The sequence below is a fragment of the Globicephala melas genome, chromosome 1, assembly GCF_963455315.2.
Source record: "Globicephala melas chromosome 1, mGloMel1.2, whole genome shotgun sequence".
In the NCBI taxonomy this organism is placed as follows: Eukaryota; Metazoa; Chordata; class Mammalia; order Artiodactyla; family Delphinidae; genus Globicephala; species Globicephala melas.
Window position 1 is genome coordinate 1,416,487 of NC_083314.1, and position 11,969 is coordinate 1,428,455.

General features: G+C 51.9%; 1 long non-coding RNA gene across 3 annotated transcripts; it reads left to right on the forward strand.

Annotated features, from left to right (window-relative positions):
• The first annotated feature begins 935 nt into the window (after nucleotides 1-935).
• On the forward strand, nucleotides 936-8,099 carry LOC115845956 (uncharacterized). Of its 3 annotated transcripts, none has more exons than XR_009559796.2 (4): nucleotides 936-1,191; nucleotides 1,292-1,497; nucleotides 3,274-3,499; nucleotides 7,183-8,099. It is a non-coding gene; the product is annotated as an uncharacterized lncRNA (long non-coding RNA). The 3 variants fall into 3 exon arrangements; XR_009559701.2 differs by having other exon boundaries at nucleotides 947-1,191; nucleotides 3,274-3,442; XR_009559758.2 differs by having other exon boundaries at nucleotides 949-1,191; nucleotides 1,318-1,497; nucleotides 3,274-3,442.
• Nucleotides 8,100-11,969: the final 3,870 nt, after the last annotated feature.

An 11,969-nucleotide genomic window follows, 5' to 3' on the forward strand; every position in this document is an offset into this window, starting at 1 on the left:
CCAAGCCCAGGGGCGTCCGGGCACAACCAGGGCACCCAGGGGCCCTTCCACTAGGGAGAGAGGGAGAGGCCCTGCGTCCAGGAGGTCAAGTCAGTCGAGCAAAGGCTTGGAACACACAAACTGGCACCTGGCACCAGGTGTGCCGAGGGACACGGGCCCTGCCGGCACGTTACTACCCAGGGAGCTGGGACGCGCTGTATCTTGATTTGTGGACATTTATCAAAGCTCGTCACGACTGAGGTCTGTGCATTTGACTGTATGTAAAACACACGTCAACGGCTCAAAGTCCTCGAGGGGGACAGACCCAGATGGAGGGAAAGGATGGACTGGGGCCCGCAGACAGCTCTGTGCCTTCTGACAAAGACAACCCAGGGAGACAGGACAGCACGGGGAGGTGGGTGGGGCCCCTTGTCGGAGCAGGGGCCCGGGAGCCACGATTCTCTGCCCAGAAGCCAGGGCCAGACGTGCCGATCTGCGCGCACACGATGACCAGAATCTGTCCCGCCCAGGCCACGCTCCAGCTCGGAGGCCTCCCCAGGACCTGCACGCCGGGCAGTCCAGGCGAGCACACTCCTGGCCCCTTTTGGTCTTCAGCCCCAGCTGCGGGGAGGGCCTGGCGGCAAGGCGGGCAGAATCGTCCCGTGTTACAGGAGCGTTTGTCCGCCTGCAGAGACATCTCCCTGCAGCCCACTGCCTGGCCTCCCTCCTCCGGTGCCCGGGCCCACCACCTGCCGGGCCCTCACGGAGGAGGGCTGGGGAGCACCCAGACGACAGGGTGTGAGCTGCCCGGCGGCGTGGGAAGGCTGGCTGGGAGCCACGACTCCTTGCTTGGGAAGCTGGGAGCAAGCACCGGCAGCTCCCCTGACGCAGGCGGGGGCTGAGTGCTGCCTCCGCCGGGCTCTAGCTGCGGCTGCCACGCCAGCCCCACCCCATGAGCCTCCTCAGGCCTGGGGGCGGGGAAAGGCCTTGCGCGTGCGCAGTGCAGTCTTCCCGGGAGTCCGGAGCCCGCACCCTGGGCCTGGCCTCCAGGTGAGGCCGGGCAGCCTCGCCTGGCTCTGGAAGAGGAGGCTCCCGGGGCGGGGCGGGGCGGGGCTGCAGCTCCCCGGGCGAGGCCAGGCCTGGGGGACAGGTGGGTCCGCTAGCTGCAGCATTCAGCAAACGACAAAGGCACACCTCTCTTACCTGGAACAGGTGAGACCTCCTCAGCCCACCTCCCTGGGCCAAGCCCACTTCCCGCCCTCCCTCGCCTCTCCGTAATATGGCCCGACTGGCCCCTGCCCTCTGGTAACAGGAACCAGCCGGCTTCTCCCACTGCAGGGGGCAGGCCAGCACCGTCCCACCGGCGAAGGAACAGAGGGGCCCAGGCAGGGCCCCGCCCCAGGGGCTGATGCGAGCTTGACAGTGCCTGTGATGCTGCAAGGACGTGCCAACACGGACCAACTCCCTAATCATTAAAAACAAAACCAAACCAACTTCTCAGGAAGGAGTTTGAAAACGGTAAGCTCAGCAGAACGGGGTCTCCCTCCCCAGCAAGCTCAGGAGCGGAGGGAGGGACCCGCCTGTCCTCCCGGCCCGCTGCTCCCCCCGCGGCAGCCCTGCCGCCGCCAGTTCTGCCAGCTCCCGCTCTGCCCAGCGCAGGCACACACGTTTATCCCAGCTCTGGGATGGACTGGGCTGTCCTGGCTGGGACTGCTGCAGAGCTGCGGCAGGACAGCGGGTGATGGTGGCACTCAGCTCCCCGAGTCCACTGCCCTGTGGACTGCAGAACTACTCCCAGCCGCCGTCTGAGCAGGGACACAGCTCCAGGGGGAGGGGCAGGGTGGGCTCCCGTCCAGCAGACACTCACGCATCCCTTCCACGGCCGGCCCTGAGCTGGCCGGTTGTCCACGGGCCCACAAGCCTGGAGGAGGGGGTGAGGGGCGGAGGGACAGGCTGGGGGGTCCACACAGAAAGGAGAGCCCCCCGGGGGTTGGCCAGAGGTGGGGTGCAGGCTGGCAGGGCTCCACACTGGCTGTAGGTCTGGGGCTGTGCGGGGCAGGGGAGGACACCCCCCAGGGGAGGCTGGAGTTGGCAGGCTGAAGCCCAAGGTGGACGAGAAGGTCGCTCTGTTGGAAGGCACCCTCCCCATGGCTTCCGGCCAGCGATTTGCAGAGAAGCACCTGTCCCTGCCAGGGCCACCCTCCCAGGGCCTGTGCCCGCACGCTGGCCACATCACAGGCACCTCACCCAAGACCCCCAAGAACCTGCCTCCCGACCTCCCCTCTGAAGCCCCTCTAAGTGATATCCAGGACCCGAGCCCTGACACCAGAGACCCCAGGCTGAGGACCATGGGGGGGGAGGGGGAGGGGGAGGGGGAGGAGGGCGCGGGGAGGGGAGGTGGCTGGGGAAGGAGACACCCCCTCCGCCAGGCCAGGGACAGGGCTCCTGGTCCAGCACGGAGTTCTCCCAGAAGGGCCCAGGGGAGATCCGAAGGGGAGGGAGAACCTGCTGGTGGTGGCTGGTGCCGCCCTCCATCCCCCTCCCCTGCCCCAACGCAGCCCCCTTTCCTGAAGGACGAGTTCTCACAGCCACGTGTCCGGCCCGGCTGCAAAGCCTGGGGCACCACCTGGTGGTCAGGTCTGGGATGGCAGGCCGCTGGGCCCCAGGACTCAGGAGGGGGCCAGGGCTTCCCCAGTGCCCCACCCACCCCACCCATGCACTCTGGGTTGGGCGGGGCTCCTGGCCCCCACACTGCTGGACTCCACTGCCTGCCTCTCCCACCTGCTCCAGCCATTCCTCACTGGTTTTGGCAAGCTGGCCTCCCTCTGGGTGCGAGCACGGATGGGGGGTCTGGGGGAGGGTCTGTGATCACCTCCATGGCACCAACGAAGGACTGGGCTGAGGGATACTGAGTGACTTTCTCAAGGACACACAACTGGTAAACGATGGTGCTGGGACAGGACGGCACCTGCGGGACACCCAGAGCTTCTCGGGGTGCGGAGCCCCAGGAGTCTGCAGCCTCAGTCCCAGGACAGGCCCTCCCTGGGAGGAGCGTGGAAAGATCATTAAACTGGGAGTTAGAATTTAAGCCCAGCTCTACCCTAACTCGCTGTGAGGCTCTGGGCAACGTGCTTTCCCTCTCTGGGCCTTGTCTGACCCCAGAGGACGTCACACCCGGACAATCTCCATGGGCTGGAGGCCGGGCCTCAGGTTCCTGGCTCCCACAGACAGGGGCTGGGCCTCAGGCTGCAGGTGAGTGACCATGACACCCTCCCTCCCTGCCTGCCTCCACAGGGGAGTAGGTGAGCCAGACGCCTGTCCTCTGTCCTGTGAGCCCCGCTGCTTCCGGGGCCTGCTGCCCTCAGCTGCCACCAGCAGGAGTGAAGGGGACCCATGGCAGCTGGTAATGACCTGACCCCGGATTAGCAGCGTTCAAACTGCATTCACACTCGTGACCCCGGAGGTAGGCAGGACCGCAGTATTGGCCATTTGAGGAAAGTCCAAGACCCAGGATGGTTAGGTGAGGTGCCTGAGGTCCCCCAGCGGGCAGGGGCAGCCTTCAAGTCAGTGCAGTTTGTTTTCACCAGGTATCTGCCACACTTTCGTCCCCCACCCCAGCTCCCTGGCTCCTGTCACTGCAGCTGCAGGGCCTGGGAGAGCCGCCCCTGTGGCCAGGGCCCCTCTGCCTCTGAGGTTCGCTGGAGCATGACGCCCAGTCCTCCCTCCAGCCGGCCTTCTGGGCCTCCCACTGTCCCCAGGGGCTGGAGCATCTCCCAGAGGCTGGTGGCCAGGGACCCGACAGGACACTCTAGGTGGGAGCCTGATGCCTGGGCCCGGTCCAGCCGTGGGCAGAGCAGCCTCAGGGGCCCCTCTCCAGGCCACCTGACCTCTCCCGCAGCACCACCCGCTGGCCCTACGGCCCCTCCCTGGCCCAGAGCAGCTGCGCCAGACTCTCTGCAGACACCACGGCCAGTACCCACTTGGTCAGCCCCATGGCTTCTCCGGCCAGTGCCACCCAAAGCTGGGTCAGCTCCTGCTCGAGGATGCCCAGGCCACGGCCCTCTAACCCAACAAGTAAGAGGGTCACTTTCCTATTTGAGAAAGTCCCCATCGCTGCTGCCCTCCTGGCTATATATCATTACAACAGCCATCCATCACATTATTATCAGTGGTGATATTACTGCTAAGCCCCCAGAGTAATTCTGACATGCACTGAAATTTGGGAACTAACCCTACCCTCACCCAGGACCGGTGACATACTTGCGGGTCCCGTGCAAAATGCAAACGGGAAGCCCCTTGTTTAAAAATTAAGAATTTCAGGGTGGCAAGGGCAGAGCCTTAAGCCAAGTGAGAACCCTTCCAAGCGGGGTCTCTGGCGGCCACAGCTCACGCTGCCCCCCACTCATTCTGAGCCCCTATGGGTCCCATCTTCCAGCCCTCCCCTCACCCCCACCATTCTCAGCAGGGGGTTCCGAAGACTCACGAAAGGTGGGGTGTCTCCAGTCACATGACGACAGCCTTGGTCGTTGCCATTGGTTGGCTGCGGCCGTGTTTTCACAGCCAATGAGGGGAAAGAGAGGGAGGCATGGGCGTGGCCTGGCGCGGAGGGGCGCTGGAGGGCAGGGCGGAGACCAGCGCACCTGGGCTGCTAGGACCTGTGCCCGCCCGGTATAAGTTACCGTTGTCTTGTCCTCTCTTTCATTTCCTCTCTCACCACAGTAGACTGTCCCCAACGATCCTATCTTATCTTTTATGACTCAGTGCAGACGTGAGAAGGCCTTTCCTGTGCTTTGGAAATTATGTACAAAAGGCAATATAATGTGGCTTAAGAGGTAGACACGGGAGACAGCTCACCCACCTTAAAATTGAGAACAGAAAACATACAACTCAGTTGAATAAATCTGCAATGTTTGTGACCTAAATTAACGCATTCAACAGCACTCTTTCGAGTACAATGTTTTACATATAAAGATCAGTAAAGGTGAGTCGGGGGAGGGGAGGGGAGAAATGAGAGGGGTGTGTGTGTGTGTCCGAGAGAGAGGAATTCTATTCAAATGCTTTGTGCAACAGTTTATTACTTTTACTTATTTTGTTAAATGTACATACCAGAGTGTACAAAAAAGTATTTCTTTTTCTGGTTTAAAGAATGATAAAACATAAACTCCATGTTACCTACCCAAGTTAAGAAATAGATCGCCGTGGTTTCCCTGAGGCCTCGCCTTAGCTGAGCTGCAATTTTTTCTTTCTCCTCTCGCCAGCTCTGCCTCCAGGACAGAGCTGTGTTGTGCCGCTGTGTGTGTCCATCCTTACAGGGCAGCATGCTGACTGCCTGGTGTTGACCCGGAGGTAAATGGATGGACACACACTGTGTGTAGCTTATGTCATTTGCTTCTTTCCATCAAACTCTTTTTGAGATACCTCCACGTTAATGACTAAAGCAGTTGTTACTCAGTTTTGAAACTTTATTTCTTTTTCTATCCATTCTACTGCTGGTGCATATTGCATTGTTTCCAGTTTGTGGCTATTGTAACAGTCACGATGCTGCTATGAAATCTTTCCCCCAAGGCACACGTACAAAAGTTTCTTGTCTAGACTATAGCCTAGGCGTGGAATTGCTGGGTCAAAGCGTATCATTCCTGGGATGGTCAGTTTTCTGTGTCAACTTGGCTGGGATAAGGGAGGCCCAGATGGCTGGTGAAACATGGCTTCTGGGTGTGTCTGTGAGGTTGTTTCCAGAAGAGGTTAGCACTGGAATCTGTAAAGGTGGTCCTCATCAGGGAGGGTGGGCGTCACCTAACCCCCTGAGGGTCTGAATGGAACGGAGAGGCGGAGGCAGGGCGAGTTTGCTTGAGTTGGGACCTCCATCTTCTGCCCTTAGAGAGGGATGACCCTGCTTCTTGGGCCTTCGGATCACACCAGGATGGACACTGTTGACTCCCCGGGTCCCAGTTCCTGGGCCTCAGGTCTGTACTGGAAGTACCTCTGGCTTCCCTGGGCCTCCAGCCTGCAGACTGCAGACTGTGGGATTGACCGGTCTCCACAGCCCCTCAGAGTAAATCTCTTTCTATTCATCCACATGTAACCTATTGGTTCTGTTTCTCCAGAGAACCCTCACTGATGTAATTCCCACACTCCACCTGCTCAGGTAATGGCTTTCTCCCATTCACACCCCTATTAGCCGTTGGCGAGAGTCCACAGTCTCACCAGAATTTGGGCGGACTGTTAATTTTCACTAGTCTGATAAAGTGACCCATTATACAATTATGGTTTAAATATTACAAATTGGGGTTTAGAGGTTAGGGTTACAAATGAGGCTGAACATTTGTCCATATATTTCTGAGCCAATATTTGTATTACCTGTTCTTGGAAAGGTCTGTTTGCGTCTTTTCCTCATTTTTCTCTTGAGATGTTTATTTTCTCATTGATTTGAAGGGGTCTCTAGAGACACGAATCACGGACAGTAACTGACCTGATCAGGCAGCAGATCCCTCGCCCATTCTGTGGCTTATACTGTCACGTTCTTTATTGACTTTTGGTAAAACATGTTGAATTTTAATACAGTCAAATTAATCTGTTTTCTTTTATGGCTTTGCTTTTGACATCTTAGGAAATCCTTCCCTACCTCAAAGTAATACAGATGTTTTCCTATTCTAGCATGTTCTAAGATTTATAGCTTTGCCACTTCTATATAAATTTTTAATACACCTGGAATTCATTTTCATGTATAGAATAAGGTAAGTATTCAATTTCACTTGCATAACCAATTGTCCCAGAACAACTTATGAAATAGTTCATCCCCTCCTGTTGGTTTATGGTGCCCACTGTGTCATAAGTCAAGTTTCCAAATAGGCCTAGGTTTATTCTTCCTGGTCCCGCGTGTGTTTCCTGATGCATCCAAAGTACGCTGTTTTAGTTATCAATACTGTAGTGATACTGAGCCTTGATATCTGATAGGGCAAATTTCCTCCTCTCTTTTTTATTCTTCTTCAGGAATTCCCTGACTTTTTTTTGGACTCTTTGTTCACCCACATACATTTTAGAGTCACTTTGTCAATTTATGTGAAAAGCCCTGTTGGAATTTTTTTTGAAAATGTATTGAATCTATAGATGAATTTGGAGCAAACTGATATCTTTGTAGTATTATCTTCCTATCCAGGGATGCAGTCTGTCCATTTACTTATGCCATTTAAAATTTCTTTCAAGGGACTTCCCTGGTGGTCCAGCGGTTAAGAATCCACGTGCCAGTGCAGGCGACATGGGTTCGAGCCCTGGTCCGGGAAGACCCCACATGCAGCAGAGCAACTAAGCCTGTGCACCATAACAACTGAGGCTGTGCCCTAGAGCCCGCGAGCCACAACTACTGAGCCCACGTGCTGCAACTACTGAAGCCCGGGCGCCTAGAGCCCCTGCTCCGCAACAAGAGAAGCCACCACAATGAGAAGCCCGCGCACCGCAACGAACAGCGGCCCCCGCTCACCGCAACCAGAGAAAGCCCGCGCGCAGCAACAAAGACCCAACGCAGCCAAAAATAAATAAATAAAAAATAAATTTATTAAAAAAAAATCCTATGGTTTAAAATTTTTTTTTCTTTAATAAGGTTTTATAATTTCTCCATTATCCATCTTTTATTAGCTCTATTCCTAGGTATTTTACTTGTTGCTATTCTAAATGATATCTTTTTAAAGTTACATTTTCCAGTTGAGTCGAGCTGTTTACGGAAATACAAATGTATTCGGTTATTTTATCCAGAACGCTTGTTGAATTCTTTTATTAATTTGTACATTTTGTAGATTATTCTGCATTTTGTATAGACAATCCTATCATCTGCAAGTAATGCTAGCTTTGTTTCTTTCTTTCCAATTCCTACATAGTTACTTGTTTTTCTTGCACTGGCGAGGAGCCCCAGTACACTATTAGCTATACATGATGACTGTAGGCATTTTGTCTTGCTTCTGATTTTAAAGAGAATGATTTCAACATTTCAACATCAATTACGATGTTTGCTGCAGGTCTTCGTAAATGGCCTTTATGGATGTCTACTTCTTTTCCTAGTTTGTAAGAGTTTTGTTTTTGTTTTTTTTAAATCACTAATGTAATAAAAAATGTATTAACACGTGCAAGGATTGTTCTAAATGCTTTACATAGAGACATTATTTTAATCCTCACAACACACCTATGAGGAAAGTGCTATTATTATTATTATTATCTTCATCTCTATAAATAAGGAAACTGAAACCCAGCGAGATTAAAGAAGCTCCTGGAGGCTACAGAGCTCCTTAAGCATTCAAGACCAGGCAGCCTGGCTCCAGAGTCTGTTTGTAACACTCTCAAACTTCTCATTGGATGTTGAATTTTATTAAATCCTTCACGTACATCTATTGAAATGATTGTGTGGTTTTCTCCTTTATTTTATCTATGTGGCGAATTACATGAATCATTTTCCTAATATGACCCCAATATTGCAGCTCTGGCACAAACCTACCTTGGTTGTGACGTACGAACATTACCCTCCTGCTGGATTCAGCTCTCCAACATTTGTTAACGATTCTGCGTCTACGTTAATAAGTTAGACTGGTCTATAATTTTCCACCTTTGTACTGTCCCTGTGGTTCTATCATCAGGTTAGACTAATCTTATTTAATAAGGTGGAGAGTCCCCCTTCTTTTTCGAGTCTCTGGGGAAGTTGGTTAAGATTATAAATGTTGGGCTTCCCTGCTGGCGCAGTGGTTGAGAGTCCGCCTGCCGATGCAGGGGACACGGGTTCGTGCCCCGGTCCGGGAAGATCCCACGTGCCGCGGAGCGGCTGGGCCCGTGAGGCATGGCCGCTGAGTCTGCGCGTCCGGAGCCTGTACTCCACAGCAGGAGAGGCCACGGTGGTGAGAGGCCCGCGTACCGCAAAAAAAAAAAAAAAAAAAAAAAAGAAAAGAAAATATTATAAATGTTCCTGATGCATTTGCAAGAACTTTTCACCTACCAGACTTTGGGCTGTTTTCTTTGTGGGAAAATGCTTAGCGACCAACTGAATGTCTTCAATGATATAGGACTATTCGGGTTTTCTGTCTCTTCTTGAGTCTGTTTCAGTAAATGATTTTTTTTTTTCTAGGAATTCACACATTCCGTTGAAATGTTCAAATGTCTTAACATCAAGTATTTAATAGTACCTTTTGTCTCTGCCGAATCTGTAATGTGTCCTGTTTTTCATTCTTAATGTTTATTTTTGCCATTTCTTTTTTTCCCTTGATTAATCATAACAGAAGTTTTTCAGTATTATTAGCCGTTTCAAAAAGACAACCTTTGAATTATATGACCCTTTCTACAAATGTGTAATAATTTACACACTACTATAATTTCTGCCTTTCATTGTTGTCTTCTAAGTTCTTTAAAGTTATTCTACTTTGTTTCATTTTAAAGAAGTTATTTGCTTTATTCTTTAAAAGTTATTTCATTTATTAAAAAGTTATTTGCTAAATGCCATGACAACCTCTAGATCTCAGTAGCTTAATATGGTTCAGGTTAATTTTCATATCACAGCCCAAGGCGGGCTGGTCTGGAGGACTTGTTCTCCCTGGAAGCATTCAGGAGTGAGGGGTCCTTTGGTCAGTGGCTCCACCGACCTCTAGAGCTACAGGGTCCTACAAGAATGCGTGGCATCAAGCTGGGCATTGAAGGAAGGGAGAGAAGGGATGCCTGCACAGCCAGTCCTAAGGGGGCAGCCCGTGAAGTAGTTCCCACCACTTGGCCCTTGTTCCCTGGGCCATAACTCAGTCTCATGACCTACCTAGTTGGGAGGCTGGGAAACTGTCTCTCACAGATCCTTCTCTTATTGGTTTAGAGCTTTTTTTTTCTTTTTCAGAGTGAGTGTATAAGCTATAAATTTTCTTCTGCATTTGCTTTTCACTGGATCCTACGGGTTTTGTGTGTAGTTTTCATTTTTTCATTTTATTTATCATTCAGTTCTAAATGTTTTCCTCTTTTCCATTTTTTTATTTGTTTGAATCATTAATTGTTTAAAGATACATTTTGTTAATTATTCTTGTATATCTGTCCATTTCTGCTTTAGATGTTTCGTGGCTATATTTTTATCTATATTTGGGGGCTCTATTTTTAGGTCCACGCCAGTTCAGAATTGTTATACTTTCCTGGTGATGTAAACATTTTAACCTTTTGCAGTGACTCCGTTTATGTCTAGTAATGGCATTCGCTTTAATGTTATTTATGTGCTACATATAATGTAGTTGTATCGGGGGTTTGTTTGTTTTTGTTTTACTTTTTGGCTAGTATTTACTTGAAATATCCTTTTCATTCTTCCTTTCCACCTTTCTGGGTCCTGTGTTTAAGTGTGTCTTAGCAAACAGGATACAGCTAGTTCTTTAAAATCTAGTCTGGTGATTTTTTTAACTGGAGAATCTAACTCGCATTTATTGTGATTACTGATATATTTTCTATTTATTTGTATTTGTCCCTGGAGTTCTGTTTCTCTTCCCCCCTCCTCTCCCCTCCCCCTCCTCTCCCCTCCCCCTCCTCTCCCCTCCCCCTCCCCTCCCCTCCCCTCCCCTCCCTCCTCTCCCCTCCCCTCCTCTCCCCTCCCTCCTCTCCCCTCCCCTCCTCTCCCCTCCCCTCCTCTCCCCTCCCCTCCTCTCCCCTCCCCCCTCCTTTGCCCCCCTCCTCCCCCTCCTCTTTTTCCCCTCCTCCTTACTTGCCCTCTTTTTGATTGATTGCAGTTATTTTTCTCATTCCATATTTTGTTTGGAAGCTATACACTCAGAACCTATTCGTTTAGGCTTAACTCCAGTTATTGTTAATGGGTGCAAAAGTTTAAGAATAATAATATTCTAGCATATTTCACCTCTGATCACTCTTCTCCTAAACTGCACCTAATGTTTGTCCAATGTTTTAGTCTATCCTAGTAGATATTATTACTATTATTTGCAGCCAGCATTTTTTTGTTTACCCAAATATTTTCAAATATCTTTGCTGACCATTTTTTCTTGCATCTCAGAACTTATCTCTAGAAATCATTTTTCTTCTGTCTGAGGTATAAAGTGGAAATTATGCAGAGTTTATTGGTGGTAAACTCCGTTTCTGTTTTGTGGAAAAAGTCCCTATTTTGCCCTCATAACAATACGTGCAGTGACATGAAATGACTGCGTCATCAAGAGAGTTATACATGTTAAAGCTTTTGATACATATCCCTTCCCGGGAGCCCAGGAGGCTCAGGGGCCAGGCCTGGAAGGTGAAGGAGGACCAGAGCTTCTGGTGGAGGTGGTGGGTCGCACAGCATCCCGTCCCGTCTGTGACACGGGGCCCATCGGTGACACGGGGCAGTGGGACTGTGGAGGGGCAAGCTGGGGCCCACAGAGCCTGCGCAGCAGTGTTATTTCCCAGCCCAGACTCCACCCAAGGAAGCCTCTGGCTTTGAGCAGGATTTGGCCAGACAGAGGCATGCAGGAGACACGAGCTCGGGCCGGGGCGGGGCGGGGCGGGGGTGGGGGAAGGGGGGCTGTCTCTCCACCACGCAGACCCTCTGAATGTTCCCAGCTTTCCCACCCTTGGAACTGACTGCACAGCCCCGGGATGCAGAATAGCCCGGTTCTGACCCAGCTCTTCCCTCCAGCCAGAAGCCCACCCCTGGCTGGAGCCTGGCACAGAGGCTCTGCACTGGGAATCTTCCCCCCAGCATGCAGACCCCAAATTCACTTGCAAATGGTTTGCCAGTGTTAGCCAATGCTTTAATAAAGAAACAACATACAGAGAGCAGCTGTCCCAGCACACACACACACACCTGGCTCCCGCCCAGGTCCTCAGGCCCCCGTGCTCTCCCCTCACTGTGGTCACTCAGGCACAGCCCGTCCTGACCTCCCCCCAAGGGATCTGGCCTCCATCCTGCAGACACATCCAGTTCCCTCTGCTCCCCCAGGCAGGAGGCTCGCTGCCATCCTGTTCAGTGACTCAGCTTGGGGCTGGGAGGCTGAATGCTCGCTTCTTCTTTG